The sequence below is a fragment of the Adelges cooleyi genome, unplaced genomic scaffold (genome assembly GCF_023614345.1).
Source record: "Adelges cooleyi isolate 19-005CV unplaced genomic scaffold, UGA_ACOO_1.1 ACOO_flye_CR_arks_rails_tigmint_CR_PRNA_651, whole genome shotgun sequence".
Taxonomy (NCBI): domain Eukaryota; kingdom Metazoa; phylum Arthropoda; class Insecta; order Hemiptera; family Adelgidae; genus Adelges; species Adelges cooleyi.
This window is the reverse complement of record NW_026096352.1, coordinates 2,643,722-2,662,500: the sequence shown is the minus strand read 5'-3', so window position 1 is coordinate 2,662,500 and position 18,779 is coordinate 2,643,722.

The window sequence follows — 18,779 nt, the reverse complement described above, 5'->3', positions numbered from 1 at the left end:
CAAACACCAGATATGAGTATGACGCATTTTATATTCCGCGTTAATAAATCATTTCGTCGAGTAGTTGAGTTAAGAGAAAATTGAATCAACCACCCGTCGGTTGTTTTTAGCATTAATGAGATCGCACTCCATTATAAGTACGTTAAATTTTTTTCAACTGCTAAACATAATTTATTTTTATAAAACGAGCAACTTGGTGTTAATTTTACGAACTATGATATTTATTATACATTTTAATTAAAAATTATTTAAAATATACCGACAAAGTCATGAAACCGCAGATTACTGTTGACAACTCCAAAAAAAAATATAATTAATTATTTCTGATAAAGTACAATTTTAGCAAAGAGTTAAGACCCGACTACATTCATTCCAAACAATCACCATTTTATAACCTAACCTAACGAGTTCTGTTGTACCAGTGTTCACTAATTGTCGAATAAAATACTTAAGTATTTTAATCAACGGTAGTTGTTGATAATACAAGATAGTAATATTTTTGTTATACATTTCATACATCAGTAAGCCAAAATGATAAACAAAATAAAGTATATTTGTATAGCTACGTACATAGTTGTAGTGTCAATATTATTATTTTAATATTATAATGTTTTTTATTGCAACACCAAATTCTTGCCAATTTAGTTAAACATTGAATAATGTGATGTATGTAGTTTAGGGTCTCTGATTAAGTATGTTAATCATTAAATCAAATTTAATATTTAAGCTGTACTTGTGAGAATGGTCTACTTAAACCATGGGTAACATTTTCATATTTTTATTTCCTTTGATATTTAATTAATAAATACATAGACACTATTTGACCAACTGACTACAGATTTAAAAAAAAAAATTGTAAATGAAATGTGGCTACACCAGTTCTACCATCAGTCTATATTATATTCAGACCTATAGTCCTAAAAAAAGTGAAATAAAGAAAAAGTTTTTAACTCTTCTAAACGAAAGAGTTAAAATGATGTTTTTTGTTATTTGTAAATTTGTATCAATAGTACTGAACATAAAAAATATTCTAACAAATTTATAATTAATTCAGCTATTTTTTTAAAAATGTAGCGCACTGTAATTTTAAGCTGAAAATATGTAATATTTTTAGGTGTTTTTCTCGGCTTTTGGCCTAGTGATTTTAGATATATCGTGTCTTCAGCCATACAAATAAATAATAATAAAACACTTAGTAGAAACAATATCTTCTCAGCCCAGCAGGTTGTTAGTATAATATAATAATATAGTATGTACATCATACAGTCCATTGACTGTGATGTATAGTATGTATTTAAATAAATTATAGCAAAATATAATAAAAATATAAAACACAATTTATGTACACCTAGATTTTCATAAAAACACTGATTATAAATAATTAATTTTTTTTAAATTACAATTCATCTAATTTTTTTGTCGCAATATATTTCATTGTATATTGTGCAGTCATTGTATGTAAGTCTATATTATACGAAATTCGGTTGCAATGTATCTATCTGTAGACTATTTATTATAATAAATGTAAACTTTCTAATCGAATAATTCCATTTTTAATTATTTCCTAATTACCATTTACCATGATAATAGTGGTAAAATAAGCAAATATTATTTGTTAGCGATATTTGAATAATCATTAGTTTTTATAGGGATCTCATAAACGGATGCGTTACTATCTACATGACTAACAATGAATAGTTTCAGTAAATCAGAACCGGTGTAAAACTATACACAAACATTAGACATTATTAGTTATGATCTAACTTGTAGTGTCTTGTAAGCCAATAAAGCATAAGAAGTCTAAACTAATAATAAGCAATAACACAAAACGAGAAAAATAATGAAAACGCCAGGAAAACGTTTGCAATTACAGCCGTTGGTATTATTCAAGTCGCGCATTATTCACACCATTGAACGTGTACGGCAAGAAAAGAGAAACACTCGAGATTAAACAATAATAGTGCATTAAATAATACACAGGAAACAATTCTACTTGTTTAGTTCAATTTGCTTAAGAAGTGTATTAAATTGAAATTCGCCAAACGCCGTTTGCTATTGTCTTATAATGAAAATAGTTTTCAAAGCTTATGGTATTAAAACGTAGCGTAGAGTTTTCACCATGCGACGTTTAAGAACCGTATGCTTCCACGTAAAAGCTTTTGTCTGACTTTGCAAGTCTGCTATGTACATGCCACCGAGCTTGAAATGTAAATTTAAAATGAGGGATAAGAGGAACTGTGTTGGTGTGTACCTACGCAGGTTATAATACTACAATTCAATAGGAAGTCAAGCGTACAAATTCGAATTCCGAGGAGAAAATTCTCAAAGTGAATTAATAATTGATTAAAACTAGTTATGAAATGTCTTGCCATACTCGTGTGAGTTAAAACTTGTGGTCGTATGAAATTATTTAAATTTATTTCGTTTAATGCCATAGTTGTCGTTTCTTGGCTGTTCGAGGTTGAACTAATTCAACTGGCAGAGCTTCGGCGAAAAACTAGGGAAATATAAAATTAAATTCATTGGAAGTTAAGTCTAAACCCCACAGTACGCCTTGCACAATATAAATAGTAATTTTCTACGCGCGTTTATGTATTATTATTTTCATTCGATGTGAATGAAATTGAGTCCTACTAAGAGAACTCGTGGGATAGCCGGGAAAAAATATCCGGAAAAATATATTTGCACAATAGTCCCTGGTGGCTATGAATAGCAGCAGCAAGGTATAACGAATATAATAATTTTTCATCAACCGAAAGCCTTTTAAAAACTACGTTTGCTGATATTATACGACTTTGTTAGTTATATCATAATATTATAATGGTTATGATTTATATTATATTCTCTGGCTCCCTTAGGTCTAGTAATTTTTGTTAATTTAATTATTTTTTTTTTTTTTACTCAATTATTTGCTAATGTAAATTTACTGTGTTTAATATTGATGACTAATTTATGTACATACATATATTATGTTGATTGTTAATTTATATGCGTTTTGTAAAATTAAAAAAAGCTCGTTGTAAAATTGAGGTATCCAAAGATACAACGAAATATCCAAGTATACAACAAATAACAAAATTATTTTTCTGCTGGGTTTATATAAAATAATTAGCATGCCGTGCATGAACCGTTCATAAGCCGATAAGGAACAGTAACTGGAAGCATTCATATAGTTCCGCCTAGTTAACAAGAGTATCACGCTGCAAAAGTTTTCAACGTCAACAAGAGGCTGGACGGACTAAATTAGTTTATACACGATCATTTAAGAGATACACCTTTAAACTTTAGCAATTTTTTTCTATTACCACTATATTTTTCTTAGTGATTCTTTAGACGTATGTACAGAAAACCAAATGTCGAGTGACATTTCAATTTTCAAACAACTACGAAATTTTTGTACGATTAAAATATTTTTAATATTTACTTTTATACTTTTTATTGCACTCGTCGACAGGAAGGAACATATTTACGGCTTTTTAATAAAAATCTTAAGTTATATACTTTAACCGGGATTCAGTAAAAATGTCTAAGTTAATATTTGTCCAGAATAATTTTATTAGATCACTAATATTAGGTATAGTTTTATATTTTATTAGATAACCTAATTTGAAATCTGTTTCTTATATTCAATTATGTAGTTGAAAATCAAAATCTTATTAAACTGTCTGTGTTGTGATACTTACTTCGTTGCTTAAGTTATTGCTATTGTTGTATTATGAGTTTCTAATCAGTTTCTAATCAGTTTTGAACAAATAACCAAACTAATGAACATTCTTACTAAGTTTACATGAGTATGTAACATTCCTGTTCACCGTGTAATGAGGAACGGTGTAACTGTATTCTATGAATGAAGATTATGAACCCATTACCACTACAATAATTTTCTAAAATGTTGATCATTACCATTAGACTAATGAGTATTGTTTATGGAAACAATAACACTGCAATTGTGCCATAGCTTTTACTTTGCATCAAGTAGGTTGTATCATTTCTATTATTTATAATCTCAATTTGAATAAATGTATTATTCCTGGATAATACATTTTGTTTGCTACATTTTGAATAATAATTTAAAATTTATTTTTGAATTCTTAGTCTGTTGCATCAGCGGCAATGCAGTGTGAAAGGCCCCCTGTGCTTTCTGGAACCTATATGAATAACTAATAACATTATCCTACGTCAATAATTAAAAACCTAAGAAGTACTTTATTACTTATGTACCAATCTCTTACGTTATAATATGTATTAGTTATAATTCTTGATTTAAGGTTTCAATAAAATGATCAAATTTTGCAAATTATATTGAAACCAAAAGAATTTATATACAAATGTGCATAGTTTATGTAACTAGGTGAGTTTTGGTGAATTCCAAATAATTTACACATAATTTTACATCAAGTAGCGCTATCCGTTGTTACACGATCTATGTTGTTTGAAACCATTTTCTACAAAAGAGTAAGTAACGCAATTGCATGATCAACAATCTAGTTTTGATCAACTACACTTGTGTATTTTGTAGGCCTAATTATGTCCAGCCGTTCGCTCACAAACGTTGGCCGATAAAATGCTTAAACGTATAGTGGACACAAATTAAATGGGATCACTATGTTTTGTGTATATATATAAAGTTGCGTGCGACAAGTTTTTTTTTTACTTAGCTTGTGCCGCGCCACTACCATGTCGCTAGATTTTGTAATATTTCAAACATATTCCACCTGAATAAACTGATCGAATACTAATTACAAGTATAAGTATTTGACAAATGTGTGCCAGAAGTTTCTGACTAAACGTCAGTCCGGTGGGTTTACATGTACCCTAATGTAAACATTGTAAATCGCGGTTTCGTTTGTGTCTAAATTTCTTCGACCGCAATTGGTTCCGGTGCACCCGTCTGGGTAAACTCTGGTATATTAGGTTTGCCTTTGACGAAGTTTTTGTTGAAACCACAGTCCTGCATTCCAACAGTGAATTATCTCTGCTTCGGTAACTTCTAAGTTCTAGGTGAACATCGCATAACACACGGATGAAGAGGCAATAACTGAAGTCAATTAGAACACTGAAATCTTAATAATTATCATTATGAATTCGACATTATTGTGTGTGCGTTTTGTTGTCTGGCATTAATCGGCGCGGTGGCTATCGCAGTCGTTTTTTAAGGATTACTCGACCGCTTGTGCCTCCAATTAAATCTGTAAACGGCAATAGGGATTACTTTAATATCTACTAGCAATTCAAATTCTTGTTATTATACAATTTTATGTTGAAAAATTCACTGCTATTGGTGCCTGTGTACATAGTTTCACAAAAAAAAAACACCTTCTCATTGAAGCTAAAATGTATGAGCAAAAAAGATATATAGTTTAATCAGTTAAATACATTTCAGCACAAAAATGGATGGCTTGTCGATAAAAAAGCCACACGGATTTTAGTAATTGTACAAATGTATTTTGATCTATATTTAGAGTACGTCAAGTAGGGATCCACAGGAGCTGCAGCGCGATCCGCAGGAGTTGCAGCAGGATCCGCAGGAGCTGCAGCAGGATCTGCAGGAGTTGCAACGGGATCAGCCGGAGCAGCAGCAGGATCGGTTGGAGTGGCGGCAGGGTCAGTTGGGACAGCAGCAGGAATTATAGCGGAATCATTTGGTGCTGCAGCCGGATCAGTCGGCGCTGCTGGGTCAGCAGGAGCAGTTGAATCTGCAGGTGTACCATCCACCGTTAGCGCATTAGGATCGCCTTCAGCTGGAGGTCCACCTTCGAGTCCTAAAACCGATTGGTATATGTAAGTGTAAGCATAACGTTGAAAAGGTAAAAATAAATTTAGGTAATTATGGTAATTCACCAGTAAAACATTCTCTTAACTAAAAAATAATATAAAAATGCTTGGATGATCACTTGCAAATATTGTACACCTTATATACCTTTACGTCTATAGTGTAATGTGTTATTTTTTTTTAAATTTATTAACTAATTTAACTTAGTCCATACTTTATAATACAATGTTATTATTAGTATTGTATTACAATACAATAGTATTTATATATTATACTGTCTAAACATTTTTTGTTTTTTTACTTACACCCAACCTTTTATTTGTGTTATTGTACAATATTATAAAATAACTAAATTTTTTTTAGAGATACATTAACTTTTGAAATTTAAAAGATACTGTATACATTCTTTATATACATATATCGTCCTAAATTTTAATCTTTTGTAATTTTAAAAGTAATGTTCGAAAACTGATTACCGACCAGTCAAAATTATCAGCACATTTTTCTTAAATTAAAAAGTTAATTGAATACCATTAAAGTTTTGAAAGCCGTAAATATTAAATGAATCAATATTTATATTAATAAAGTTCTGGAAAGAAACGCAAAAAATGAAAATTTAAATGTAGTCTTCATAATATTATTGCAAAACAACATGAATCTTAAGTTTTTCTCCGAAAAGAAAACCTACAATATTTTAATATTGTTTTAAGAGAAAACGAGCGTCTTATGTCGAATTGACCACCTGTATTATTGTATAAGCAAACGCTCCGAGCAGAATATTGACTTTAATACAAATACGTTAGCGTACGTGAGTGGTATAGTGTATCAAGTATACTCAGTAGTGAATACTAATCGCCATCAGGTTTAATATGTCTGCGAGTTATCTATAGTAAGTAAAAATTTGCCAGTAGTGACTCTGGCGCTCGATGGAAGACTTCAATGCGACCGACGGGCATGTAACTACGAACATAGAACTTGTGTGGGGCTTGTAGGCATCAGTGAAACTTTCTATGATACGATCTTTGCCTGTTCGCTAATGAAGCAACGTCGACGGCCCCGGTAAAGTTACAAGCGATAAAACGACTACGCACCAAGTCTTTGTCGATGTTGACTTTTGTAAAGCCGTTGATTCGCTATTCGGTATGTTCGAATAAGTATAGAGCTAAATAACTCGGTTAACTGAACCCATGTTTAGTTAAGTAAGCAACCTATATGAACACTGAAACTGAATTCGAGAACTAAATGTAGTACATAATAAAAACATTAAAAAAAAAAAAACAATGTGTCTAATTTAAAAAATATAATACTATTATTTCAGTGATTGACAACCGAGTCGTTTATACCTATCCATTAGGTAAAATTTAATAAGAATATTATAATACATAAATAAGTAATAACTATTAATGGAGATTCGATTTTCAATGAGTATATTCTTAATGTTTATGGTTTTATTCTAATATAAAATATGTAAAATGCAGATAATGGGGATGGGTAGGGGAAAGTGTGACACTCAATACCACATTTCTTGTATTGTGATATATTTTTTTAACGCGACAAAAATGAAATCACTAATAACGTTTTCATGGGTGACAGTCGCACAAATATAAAATATTGTACCTATTATCGTTTACTTCAATATGATATATTTTCTATTAATAATAAAGGATTACAGTTGCTTTCAAGATAAAAAAAATACTAAAATCTACCCTTATCACAAGTATATAGCATAAACCGTTACATGCAAGGAAAAAAATCATGATTTTTAAGGGTGGAAAACCTAGGTATATTTAATACAGAACATAAGAAATTAGTAAGCATATTGTGTGCTATATCTTACTATAAGCTCTATGTAGCATAATAGCATAATATAAAATGAGGGAACGAGTTTATTAAGTAGGAGAGAATCAAAGAGACTTTGTGAGTAGAACAAATATGGTATAATTATGATTTTTGAAAAAAAAAATTATTTTAACACTTTTACCAAAGAGTATCAAAAACATAAGCGCCTGTTTAATTAATTATAATTTAATACTTCCCACTGCCTTTTGATAGCTTTTTATGGTGGGTTTAAAGTGCAGGCATTTTCGTTGACCTGTAAAACGTTTTTCTCTCTCGGATGTGAAGTGTAACGAAAAAATTTACAAAAAGTAATGGTTAATGGTTTGTTTACAGAGTCCGTTTATAAAAATACATTATAGTTTATTAATATGTATTTATATAATTAAGCCTACGGTTATTAAACCTATTGGTTTTATACAAATGTTTTTCTGAAAATTAGTTCAATACGGGTTTTTAAAAAAAATAATTGGTTTTCATCGGCAAAAAATAATAATTAAGGTTCTTAGAATGAAAAAGAGAATTCAATATTATTTAGTGTAGTTCATCAACTATGAAACAGTCAATCAAACTAAATTAATTAGTCAACAATTTAAAAAAATATATTCCATCAAAAAAGTCGCGTTATCCATTTTAAAAATTATTATAGAAAAAATAATGCAAATTGAAGAAACAATGTGTCTATGTCATAGTGGTTATAATAATTTAAAAAGAATAATCAATTTGTGTTATCAATTTATTATAATAATAACAAAAATCTCTCAGAATGCAATTTTTCTAGTAATAAATTATAAGTCGTCTACTCTAGCAACGTGGCCTCGTCGTCCAATTTACTTATTGGGTTTCTGATTATTTAAGTTTTAGTTTTTGTTACTGTGTAATATTTAAAATTTAATATAAATGCCACTATTTAAATTTCAAAAGTCGATAGAACACTGGAAAGTACTAAAAAAGTAAAAGGTAAAGAGAGAGGACGACTTTTATTTAAAAATAAAGCCGACTGCCTGTCCGTCTCTCTACCAGATTGCCTATAGTGACACAGTACATCAGACGTTAATGTTAAAAGTAGTTAAAAACACATATATATTTATAATAAATAGTAATAGTCTAAGACACATTAAACTGTTTTATAAACAGTAAAATAAAATAATAAGTAATATAGTAATTTTATATTGTTATAAAATTAACAAACATGTTTTAAAAAAGGAAACCACAAAATTGCAATTATTTTAACAGAAAATGAGGTAGAGTTAGGGGGTGAAGCCCTTTCCGAATTTTAATTATCATTAATATGATCCATGTTTTTTTTACATTAAAAAACTTGTCAATGTAAAAAAATAATGCTGAAAAATAGTTAATATGTTCTGAAGATAAATGAAATTATTATTGTGAATACAAATAATCGTCAATACCTACGGTTAAACTAGGTGATCCCAATGATTCGGTGGTATACTGGTATCTATTTAATGTATTAAACAAACGATTTACACGTCCAAAATAACCAAATGGTACCTACCATTTCACGTTTAAAATAATATTCCAAAAAAAGTATAAGAGATAAATTGGTCACGAGAGCCTACCCCCGGCGTAATTGTCACAATCAAAATGGGTTCCCGAATAGAATAAGTATAGTATAGATATTATATGTTGTACTATTTGCTCATAAAGAGAGTGATCTGTAACATGTATTTCGTTTATAAGTGGTATTGGGTGTCAAGACAACGGAAACGCATGTGTTCGGAGTTTCCATCAAATTACAATATGTCGGTAACAATATAATACTAAAGTGTTCATTTCAGATAGAACAGCCGGTGCACAGCATGTTATGGTATGGCATTTGTTCAAAAGCTGTAATTAATACAATGCGAGACAATAATAACAGCCCAGTCGAGTTGTGATCAAATAGAGTGTATATATCAGCTCTAATATATTATGTACACCGTTTGTGTGTATGTATACACATACATTGTATAATATTATGTAAAACTATTATGGAGGTGCAATAGTGCCTTTAACGAGTTCTGGGAAAACTCCACTTGCTCAAGGGCCATACAAATTGGCAGCCCACACTAATGTGCTAATATACCTATGGTATGTTAAATAATACGGTTAATGTTTTATAATGATATTTTTCTAACTCATATAGTTAGTATAAATACCGTTGCTATTAAGATTAAAAGTAGGTACCAAGTAAAGCACACTTTACTTAAGCACTTACGATTTGTTCATGTACAGTATGTTTTTGAAAGTAGTTAGCACCGAGTAATGAGTGGTGGGATACCAAACTCTTGTGTATTGGAACACTACAATATTATGTCATTTGCAAAATGGTTATGAACATAGATTATATGATAAACAACTTACCGTTCCACTCGGGGGGATCTCTTACAATATTTAAGATGTTAATAATATTATTTATGACGACAGCGGGCCATTTCTGCCATTGACGACGGTCAAATAATTAATTAATATAGACTACAGAAATAATCTAGTGCGGTTCCCAACGGTGTAGAGTGCTCGGCGATGTTTAACAGCGGTATATACTATATTATAATACATATATATTATCTAAATTATAATATATTATACAGGTACTTAAGGGAAACCGTCGCTGTCGTTGGTGTTCTACCTTTTACCTATAACATTTATTTATTATTATTGTTGTTGTTAATATTACCACAGATTATATGAAATATATAATAAGATTTTCATATAATCTGTGATACTACTCCTTCAAACGGCTATAGAACATCGAATACAAATATCACGTCGACAAAAACGTGAAACCAAAAATAGTAAATGTAAAACATACACATAATAACTGCAGTAAAAATAGACATTTTAATACAAAAATTATACACATAATAGGTATACATAATATTCGACCGTTGGATAAGTAGGTACTAAATTCGTTTGACTATGCACTACAAATAATTCGAAAAAACAACATTTGAGCTTTGATTTGGAGCTTAGAAAAGGTATTGTTTTTATAATGAAGTGTTATTTTTTTCATGTTTTTTTCGCGTTGGACCAACAGTATATTTTGTTTGTCCAAACCAATTCTTCAAGGGACAAGTCTATAGATCAGAAATCATACTTGACATGTACATAAATAGGTAAAAAACAAAGTTTACTACCTTTCCATTTAAAAACTAAAAATATGAATATTTTTAAAAACCAAATTACAGTAAGCTATACATTTTTATCAAAATGTCGAATCTATTTTAAACTTATTTAGGATATTCTATAATACTTCAAATATACAGTAATTAACTCTTTCTCTTCCGTTTTGTCGTCATTGTTTTTGAGTCGCTATCTCATGATGCAACCTAGAAACCTCTATGTATTTCGGTTTGGTACACAGCAAAAAAATCATAATTAGCCCTTTAAAATTTCAGTAAAAACAACGATACATTTAGTTCGGCCACCTAAATGTTAAGTAATTCCAGCTAGAACTAATTTATTGCACCCCTATATCAACCATATTTTTAGTTGAACTAACTATGTATTTTTTCCGTGTCCACTCATTTCGTGAACTAAGTGAACTAAGTATAAATTATTATCATAACAGATTCATGTCGTGTTCTCCTGAATGAGTTATTTCAAAAACAATCAGTTTGGTTAGGTTGATTTCAAGATTTTTGCATTTAAAAATTAAATTCAACCGTTAGATGTGATAGAATTGGATTGATTCAGTCATTCAGATGAATATTAAACAATTTGCAAAACCGGTCGGCTCGTCTCATCCGGACACGACTACTAACCAGTAACTTAGTTATGCCGGTCCGTTCGTTTTTGGGGGGGTTAGCCGATCAAAAATGAGTCATACGGCCGTCCTGTTGGTATAATGTAGGTACACGGTGGCTGTACACTGTACATGCATATTATTCTATTGTGTTCCACCCGGCAGGAAGCATAGTGCTCTGTATTCTGGAGCCGGGGGAGAAGCACACTTGTACAACCCCAGAGGAAGAACACATCAAAGGATCGAACTAAATTACACCTCATCCATTTTCTGGTTCCGACGAACCCGAAGGGTGCACATTAACGTTCGTTCTATTGTAACGCGATTGCCAAAGTTTCATGTAGACTGTAACAATAATTATTGGGTGACCTCACCGCGGTAACTGTCTGTGGAGGGTAATCGCGTTCCCTAATAAGCTTCAGCATCAAAAAGTATTAACCAAAAATGACAACGACATGGCAACTTATCGACGTTATGCCATGGAATATCCCAATCGCTGTGTCTTAGTTATGAATGTTAGTAGACTACATTTTGATATTATAGATTACTGTAAAAAGTAAAAATGATAATTTTATTTAAACTAATAAACAAGTGAATAGAAAATACATTATTAATACAACGGATATGTTTAAAAATGTTTTAATATATCTTGTCAAAAATTATCATTAATCAATAAAAAAAAAACATTACTTTTACTTACATATTTTGTACATATTTTAATTATCTATCAATTATCTATCAATTATCTAAAGGGTCGATTAAAAATGTATTAGTTTCAGTACGAGTACAGGGTGCTTAATTAAGGATAAAACACTTATTTTCTCTTAAAGTAATTGCAATTTTATAGTTTTTCTATTTTTAAAACATTTTTGTTTTTGCTATTTTACCTAACCAATCGACCAGTCAACATTTTCAGCAAACTATTCTTAATTTAAAAAGTTAGTTGAAAATATTTACGTTCTTATTTAAGTTTCAAAAGTTGATAGCACTTTAGAAAAAATTAATAAGATATGATTTTTAATATTTTCTAACATTGTACAATAACAAAAACTATAGTATCTCCAAAAAAATAAAAACAAAATCAAAATTTTAAAAAAGAAAATGAGTGTCTTATCCTTAATGAATCACCCTGCACGTCACGGATGACGGATGGGAAGGTGAGTTGCAAGGTATAGTTGCAAATTACGGGGATTGTCTTTGTTTTCTGCTCTCACTCTGAATTTATGTTTATTATTATTATACATACCTACCTAGAGACGTTTCAATAATAAACTTATCGTGCGACAAAGTTAACTCTGTTAATGGACCGTTTGTGTTGGTCGATCGGTAGAACCTCAATAAACCGTACATTGTTTTGGATAACAATATTATTATTTGCAGTCAAAACCAGCGCTGCCACCGAATGACATTTCCGTCAACACCAGCCAGAAACAGTTAACCTAACCGAAACACAAAACGTAAAACCCACTTTGCTAAGGAAACTTTATGTACAATTGGAGTGTCCTAAAAATAATATAGTGCTTAAAATAGCATTGTGGAAATTTCGGCCGAGACGTCATCCAGATCAGTTTCATACACATGAAGAAACGAGCCACCAAAAATCTTGGTTGTTTATATTGACGTTGATACGTGAATGTAGCCACTTACTTTTTAACAGACTGGAAAAGCGTAAAACGATATGGTCATACGGCAGTTTCAAAATCTTAATAACTCTCAAACGAATTTTTCAAAATGATGAAGTCAAATTTTAATGGTCGAGCTTATTTTTAAAATTAATAAGTAAAGACTACAATTTCGTATGAAAATCACATGTTTTGAAAAAAATGTTATTTGATATAGTTATTGCATTTTTAATAAAATACAGTTTTTGCCTTTAACTTCACAAGTAAGTTTTACCAACCAAATCTGAATTAATTGTGGTTTTCAGCTCAAAAAATACATAAATTCTAATAGAAATTTTTTGAAATTTTTGACTGAAACTTAACCGCATGTATGACCAAATCCATTCAACGCTTTTACAGCGTATTACAAATTAAGTGGCTACAAAGACTTTTTAACATCATAATTATGGCCTAAGTTTTTTGGTAGCTCATTTTTTATGTATTTGGACCTATATCTTGGACGTCTTGGTTGCAATTCCAACAAAGCTATTTTATATAAGGACTTAAGGACCTCGCTAATATATATATGTATTATATTACGCACGAAAGTATGCTGTATGCAACTTTGGTAAAAATAATAATATTTATTACTTTTTGATAATTTTAACGTCATATCAACAAGTGTTGGTTGTCGGTTTGTTATTAACATGATAATATGTGACTAAGATTTAGGATGTATTTTTTTTAAATAGTATTTTATTTTCTGTTCAAATTACAAAAAAAAAAAGTTTAATTATACTAGCACAGCCAAATCCAATCAAAGTATAAACCAGTACAATCTAACCCAGCTTCGATGCAAATTTGTGGATACTAGACCCCACTTTGGTAATTTTTTATTGTACTGGAAACCATACTGGACTGTTACTATTAGCAGACTCACATCGAAACGTTCGATCGTGATGAAACACTTTCCTCCTTTTTTACTGTACTGATTTATATTTACATACAACATTACAGTTTACTTCTTCTTTCGTTTATACCTGACAGGTATAGAAATATTTGAGTTATTTAATGTATTTGCATCCTAATAATACCGAAAATGTAGAAGTTTCTGTTATCATCCCCAGAAACCTACAGGATGCCTAAATACATATATTATTAGTTTAATAAAGTACGTTCTAATGATATGAAATGTGTTGACTGACTGAAAATATTAGGTTTAGAAGAACTGTCACAACTAATTAAATGATCATTGTGTACATAACACTAATATGACACCGTTGCGGTCTATTCAATCCGGTATCCACCTAACCTTACTCTAACCGCAGAAAATATATGTGACAGTGTCACAAAATGAGTAACATATCGTAACTTAATTGATTGATGGTTAGGCAGCTGACACAGAGAGTGATGTTGTGGGTATATGAAGAAGTATATACGCCGTGTAGGAATTACTGTACACTTAGATTGTGCACATAATATAACAACATAAGTCAGACCGAAGCAGTAACCTGTTTTTCGGTTTTACTATAATAAATCACATCTGTCCAAGGAGAGAAAAAATGTAATAATATTTTATATTTCAAATTAATGTGACGCACTGTAGGTTGTGGATTATTAATTAGACTTACAGTACATTTAATTACATTACATTTACTTTTACCTAACATTATAAATTATACATGTACACCTGTTACGAATTAGTTCGGTTTTCCTAACATGTCAAATAGTAGTGCAAAGTTTTTGCATTTTATTTATGGTCGAAGCGGTTGATCAAAGTAAACTCACTAGCGGTAGTTTAACGTGCACCTAGTTTAATTACATTATACATATTATTATAGGTATATTGAAGATACACACATACGAGCTAAATAAGTACAATCTTATCCCCTTATCTTTTGCATCAAATCACCAAGTAAATTGTTAATGAATCGAAATTGAGATCTCTATTTTGTAAAGCGTCCATAGTTCACGTTCGCCGGAATATCGTAAGCGATCGGCTAATCTTATTTGAGCCAATCCGTTGCCACAATTTCATTTTGTACTAAACCAAACCTAAATAAACAATAAAAAGCAACGTAATACTGCAAACAAGTGATTATATTTTTTATAAACGATACGGTTGAAGCATCAAGCTGCACTCTAATTGTATAATTTTTGATAATATACGGTAAAGCAGAGTAAAATGACGTTATGGTGCAGTTTACACAGCTCAATAAACATAAGTAAACATATGTTATTTTTTTCAAACTTTAAATTTCAAAAAAAAACAATAATAATATTTTAAGTATAATAGGTATATTCATTCCAGTATACTGATTAATACTTCGCAAAAGTGCGTTTATCGTACCTACCTAATATAACGGATCATTCTTTGCATCAGTAAGTACTATCAGGTACAAAACTTTGGGAATAAAGCTCATAATACTATTATTTATGATATATATATATACATTGAGTTAGTAAATTGTGTACAATATGCTTATGATTAAATCGTGGACATTTATATTTTGCTTCATTATACAAGGAATTAACATATTGAATTGCGAGCCTGACCATTTTAGTGATAATTCTAGAGCCGAACTAATCAGAGTTGAAACCTACAATACTGGTTACCCTTATAAAAAAACCATTTACGAGATAGAAATGCCGGCTGGTTTGACGAATTACAGGAGAACGGTCAAACTCCATGAACTTAAGTGTGGATTTCTTTTTATCGTCAAACTGCATATGCACATGGTCCGAAATTTATATCTGGTGAACTACGAAGACATAGAACCGTATGCACCACTTGAAATCGTATTATTCACAGACGAAGTTGTTAAGATGATTAACATAATGCTTAATGAAAATTATTGGCAAATTAACGAGTTTTGGTTAGTCGACTACTACGCCCTTGCGTCAAAAGTCTATTTTAAAAACAGAATGCGAACTCACCATACGGATAATGGTGGCATTTTAGAGCTGCATGATTTTGTCTTCGACGAAATAACAAAATATGTAAAATTCAACTGCGACCGAAAAAATATATTTAATTTCAATTATGAAGAAAATTTGCTAGCGACAAAATATCACGCTGTGTTAATGGAAAACGCACACAAAAATGTTCTACTCGAGGCATTTACACTAAGACGAAATAAAAAATTGCTACACGATTTAATAGAAGACATCAACACGTCACTTAAGAAGACTAATAAAGACACCGGCTTGAAGTTTCTTAATAATAAACTATATTTTACCAGAAATCGTTTAAACGATTCTGAAACGTGGTTTTGTGCCATTTTTATTGAGTTTTACTTTGCACCAAACAATCGTTTGATTGCCTGCAAGCAGATAGTCGAATTTACTCGAGAGGCGAGCAAGCCAGACTTGAGCGGGTTGATAGGCCTGGGAAATCTTCATCGTGCGATATTTGATATATTAAAAATTATAATTTTGCGATTACAATGGAGGTTTGTGATGATTGTAAATCGACTAGTAGAGGATGAGCTCATCACCAGCGAAGAGTATTTAAAACGCAGTACTGACAAAATGGTAAGTGCATTAACACAAGTATTGGACTCGATTGGTTTTAACGACGATCCTCTTTCGGTTAATTTTATAAGCTCTATTAGATGTGAAGATTTTTTTAAAACTGACAAACGAAATAAACAAATTATTAATATTATAAATAGTATTAAACACGAAGTAGGAGCACTGTCAAAAGCGTATGGATATCAATTTCAAGACGAAATATTACATGACAGATTATTAAAGAAAGGCTTAAAGCCGTTAAAATGGTTGCGTCTTTATTTAACAAAATTTGGAGCAAAAGTAAAAACAACAATTGGAGAACGAAATGAATTGCAATATTTTCAATCATTTGTGAAAATGGTAAATTACTATACCAAAATTATCGGATTGAAAACGCACAACAAACTTCCTTCTATGTATATTGCTAAACTAGATTTTTAGTTATTTAAAAATCTATTTCAGTTATGATTTTTATTTTTTTAGATTCTAATAAATTTTAAAATTTTAATACTTACAATTAGAAATACTCAATAACCATCAGATTGAATTAAATGTAACTAATCATGTTAGCTAATAATATATTCAATGTCATTATCAAGTTATTGAATAAATAAGTTAATTACACAGAAACTTTAGATAATTATTTCTATTTGAATAACTCAGTTACTCAGTTCTTATTTTTAAATTCTTATTAATACCCGCAGCATCAAAGGTGAATTTTAGCACATTATTGTAGTGTTTAAAAGCTTAATTATAGATTTTTGTACTATATTTTAGCTATCTAAATAAAGTACATTAAATTTGTATTTTCACTATTTAATTAAAAATATAAGATATCAAAAATGTAGGCCAATTTATTCTATACTATTAATAAAATTTATTAATTTTTTCGACTTATTTAAAAAAATAAAACGAGGATGATTTTTAGAGGAAAATCCAATGTTATCATGTTAGTTTTTAAATATATTGCTTAGAAATGTTATTACAGTTTTATAAAAGTAAGAGATGTAATATTTTTTCAACAGAAAATATCAATTTAAGAAAAATGTGTTTAGCTTGCAACCAAACCTAAAAAAGTTTATCATGTGGTATTTTTTGCCAATATTATGGTATGAGTCATAAAAACATTGTATACAGCTTTGAACGCGGAGCGTAAGTAGTAGGTATTGGTTTTACAATGACGTACTTTATTTTAAGTATTTGTACCTACGATGAATTGCTGATTTAGAAGTAGTATTTTGTACCAATGTAAAATACAATAATTATGAAAAGGAATTTCGCAGCCTCATCCAAAACGATTTGGTATTTAAGCTTCGATGCAGAGCTGAGAATTTATTTTTTGTTTATCATTATAATAAGGGCTTTGACTTCTGAGGTCATAAGCAATACATTTTACAATATTTCTTGAGAAGATATTGTAATTACAATGATGTGTTTTTATTTTTATATTTTTGTGTCGTTACCCACGATATCTTCTAAGCCGCTGAACTTATTTCTTCGTGTAGCAACTCTATAGATCAGAAATCGTACATTTAAGGTACTTAACTTGGCAAATAATTAACAAAATTTACCCCTTCCGCTTCAAAATCGAAAAATGACCCAAACAATTTACATCTTTAAACTTCTTAACATACGTGAATTATTGTAAATATTGTCAACTTCTATATTTTTATAAGTCACATTAACGTTTCAAAAAAATATGATTAAATTTGTTGTTTAATCATAAAAGAAAGCGAAATAAAGAAAGAGTAGAATAAGTCAATTCAGCGGTTTAAAAAATAACTTGGGTCTACAAGAAAATTAAAATTAAAAGACATCATTGTAAAAACAATACAATCTCATCTCCGCTATCGAAGATCACACATCTACAAGTAATTTAATCAAAAACGTAGCTTCAACATTCAATAAGCCTATTCAAACTAATTTAAACTACAAATACTCAAACAATATAATATTTCCTGTATGAGAACAATGTCTTTGTGTAATAGGCTATCAAAATTGACAACAATGTACTCAGCGCCCTACTAAACTTAGTACTGACAACTTGTTAGGTTAGGCGACCAGGTTACATCCAGCCACCCAGCACTCTTACTTACGTTTTAAGTCATTTACGTTCATTTTTAGAGAAATATTGAATATCATACTTTGAAAATTGAATACCACTTAGTAAATGCAATTCATACCGTCGCGTCAGAGCTTTCCAATAGTTTTAGTATGTAGTATAAGATACTATTAAATAAAAAAGGATGTATTAAATTCGACAATAATGTTTATTTGATTCTTATTAAAATACTAAGTACTTCAATGGTGA